The sequence below is a fragment of the Parus major genome, chromosome 2 (genome assembly GCF_001522545.3).
Source record: "Parus major isolate Abel chromosome 2, Parus_major1.1, whole genome shotgun sequence".
In the NCBI taxonomy this organism is placed as follows: Eukaryota; Metazoa; Chordata; class Aves; order Passeriformes; family Paridae; genus Parus; species Parus major.
The window spans coordinates 116,070,767-116,074,277 of record NC_031769.1 but is presented as its reverse complement, the minus strand read 5'-3'; the positions used below and the strand labels follow the sequence as shown (position 1 = coordinate 116,074,277).

The following is a 3,511-nucleotide window of genomic DNA, read 5'->3' as shown; positions in this document are numbered from 1 at the left end:
TGCCCCGCGGCTTTGTCCCCGCTGTGCCCGTCCCGGCGGGGCGGCGGCGGGGCTGGCCGGAGAGGCTCTCTGGCCGTGCGGGGACAGCCCTCTCCCCGCCCCGGAGCTGCGCGGTGTCTCTGCGGCAGGCAGGCCCCGGCGAGCGGGCGGCGAGCCCAGCAGAGCCCGGCCGAGCCGGGCTGGGCACGCAGGGAACGCTGAGGTGGCTCAAGGCCTCCTCTCGTCCTGCGGGGCCGGCGGCAGGCGCTGAAGTAGGGTTTTCCTGGCTAAAGGACTTGGCGGTCGCATTTCTGCAATTCTTAGGTGGAGGCAGAGCGGCTGGTCGTTCCCGTAGCTCAGCCCCGAGTTTGCTGGAGCTGTAGGGTGGGTTGGAAGTGCCGCAAAGTACATCTGAAAGGGGAATCCAATTAGAAGCGCGATCAAAATAAAAAAAGAAATTTGCCTGAGAACCACGTCTGTTGCTTTTGCTGTGGCATAAAGTCCATGACTCATCATCACTACTCCCTTTGCATCAAACAATGGTTTCAATCATTTCGGTACCGCAGAAAGGCAAACTAGACGATGTGACATAACGGAGCAAGATGAAGAAGAAGAGATCGCCAGTATCTCCTGTTGGGTTGATGTTGTTGTTGTTGTTCAAAGGAGCTGTTTTATAGCTCTGTTCCGTATTATCCTTGTCTGTCAAAGTGGCATTTAATTTTTCCAATTGTGGAACTTGGTCACTGATAAAATCAATTTAATTTACACCACTGTCATTCAGCCGATCCGAGCAGTAGATTTATTTTTGGCTCGGAGTTGAAGGGAGAAAAAGCAATCGTATGCAGAACGGAGAGATCCTTTTACTTCTCTTGCGAGCAGTAAGAAGAGAAATCACTGGCATGGCATTTTAACAAAGCTTGCTCTCCTGCAGGAGAATTATAAATGTAAATTCTCAAGTCTTTTGCCTAGAATCTTGAGCAGCCACACGAGAGGGATAACAAGAGAGGCAGAGCAGCTCGGGCCCCCGGCGTTCCGTGGGGGCTGGCAGCCGCGCTGCCCCCGCTTTCCCGGGGTGACACCAGCCAGCTCCGGGCTCGCCCGGNGTTTCCGTAGGTGAGTACAGGTTGTCGAGCTCTTTATTGCTTTGTCTCTCCTTTTTTCTTTCCTTTTTTTCTTTTTTTTTTTTTTTTTTTTTTTTTTAGCTAATTGCAATTATTTTTATTATTAACATTATTGTTATGGTATGTTCTAGCGATATCTTTCATGCTGCTTTGAGGATCCGCTCTTGGCATTCACCGCGTGCCTTAATTGTATGACATTAAATCAAGGTCCGCTGTGAACACGGAGAGTCAGAGCCTTAGAGCACTCTCTCTCTCTCTCTCTCTCTCAGCAGAACAGCAACCGATCCCCGAAAAAACCCGGTAATTTCCCTCCGCCCTAGTCCCATTCTGGCCAGGGCTGCATATAACTCATGCTCGAGTTTTCTTACTAGCTAGTCTGTTGTTTGCAAGGCTCAGGAAGCTTTTAAATATGTATTTAATGGATTTAAAAAAAAAAAAAAAAAAAAAAAAAGAAGAAGAAGAAAAAAAAAGATAAAATAAGCTTGTGCTTATTGCACACTTCCAGACGACTGCTTTAATTTCACCAGCGTCTTCGCGTGATTTTGAACACAGGAGTTGACTCTCCCCGACTCGACGTCTGTCATTTGGCATCCCTGGCTGAGAGGAATGACCGCGTCTTTCCGGCTGTCTCGGTCCGCCTGGGTCTACGGCTCCCCTGGAGCACGGGAGGGGGGAGCCAGCACCCCCAGAGCATCCCCGCTCCCCTCGGCCAGGGGGAGGGCTGGGGAGGGAAGAGGGGATCTTTCGGCGATGAAAAATGAAAGGGCAGGACGTGTCATCTTTCTTTGTAAAGCAGAAAAAAATTTAACTCACTCGCACCTGCCCCTTTCCCGGGAGGGTCTGGGCAGCCCATCTGGCTTGCCTACACTGAACTGGCGAGTGAGGAAATGAGGAGTGAAGTCATTACAGTAATTAAAAAAAAAAATAAAATTAGCCTGAGCTTTTATTATTATTATTATTATTGTTACGCTTTTTGCCATCTTTCACGGCTCAGGATCGGGACCATTCCTTTTCGGCGCCGACGGCGCGCCGGGGAGGAGTGGAGCGGCCGGGCACCTTGCATCACCCTGCGGGCTCGACCACGGCCGGACCCCAGGAACCGGGCAGCTGACCTCGACTGCTTCCTCGGCGCCAGGGCCCGGGAGAGAGAGAGGAGGCGAAGGGGATGTGCTGAGGCTGAACGCGGCGGCGGCCGGGATCCTGCGGCGAGCCGGGCTTCTCAGAGACTTTTCCCGTAGCTTGCCGGGGCATCCGGGGGCAAACTGGGAAGGCGGCTCCGGCCCCCCTCGGCACCGTAGCTCCTGCGTGCGGCCGCCTGGAAAACAGACAAAGCAAGAGCGTTAGAAATGCAGGCGGGGAGGAAAGGAAAGGCAGGCGGGGAGGGAAGGGCGCCGGGAGCCCGCACGCCGCGCGGTTGCCAATGACAAAAGGGAGAGAGGGGGGAGTCAGAGCAGGAGAAGGGCGGGGAGGGAAAGGGGAAGGGGAGGAAGCGAAGGGAAGGGGGGCCACACGGACTGACGCGAAGCTGAGGTCGGCCAGACCCGAGCCTGTGGGGCTGCTTGGTCGGCGGCCGAGGAAGGGACAAGGAACGCCCATCACCGCAGCGCTAGGGTGAGCGGGCATCTGGGTCCCTGCAGCGCGGTGGGAACGGGCCAGACGCGGGGAACCGCAGAGAGCAACCTCCCTGCCCACCGCTGCAGAATCCCCGGAGAGCAAGCACCGGGGAAAGCTTTTTTTAATTTTTTTTTTTTTTTTTTTTTTTAAAAAAGGAAAAATAAGAAAAGAAAATAATAAAATACAGGGACTCTGAAGGGGGTGGGGAACAGCAGTTCCCCCTTCTTTTTCGTCTTGAGGACCGTACTAGAGCAAAGAATCATAGGGAGAAATCCAAGCATCCAAATAAAAATAAGAAATAGCAACCCAGTCCAAATACCGAAAAAGAGAATCATAATCAAAAAGAAAATGGTCAAACCTGCCGAGGGCTGGCGGCTCCTCCACCCAGTCGGAGCCGCGGAGCGCAGGAGAGGAGAGCCCCTCTAGCTGCTTTCGGGGGATAGGAAGCGGTCCGGTCTCTCCCCCTCGCTTGCTGCTCCAGAATTAGGGATTAATGCCTCTCCAGCCAAACAAATAAGGCATCTGCCTTCAGTACAAGAGGATTACACGGGGTTGCTGACGTCACCAGCCAGGCAGATGTTGGCTCCCAAAGTCCTGATCATCTCCCGTGTCCTTGAAACCCGGCACAATCCCAGACCCGCGCCGCCCGGCCGGGTCCCCGCAAGGTCGAGGGGGACCTGGTCGGAGAGGACCCCGCCGAGCCGCTCTCTCCCAAAACGTCCTCACGCATCATCGGGAGAGAAAGGTGTGAAAAGCCGAGCCCGGCAGAAAGTTCAACCCTCCCCCTTCCCTCCGGG

The 3,511-nt window shown here is 54.2% G+C and overlaps 1 long non-coding RNA gene across 1 annotated transcript; it reads right to left on the bottom strand.

The window, feature by feature from the left end:
• Nucleotides 1-1,153: 1,153 nt before the first annotated feature.
• Nucleotides 1,154-3,479, bottom strand: LOC107198507. Its single transcript, XR_001519018.2, has 2 exons — nt 3,073-3,479; nt 1,154-2,415 (listed from the first exon to the last, which is right to left on the bottom strand). It is a non-coding gene; the product is annotated as an uncharacterized LOC107198507 (long non-coding RNA).
• Nucleotides 3,480-3,511: the final 32 nt, after the last annotated feature.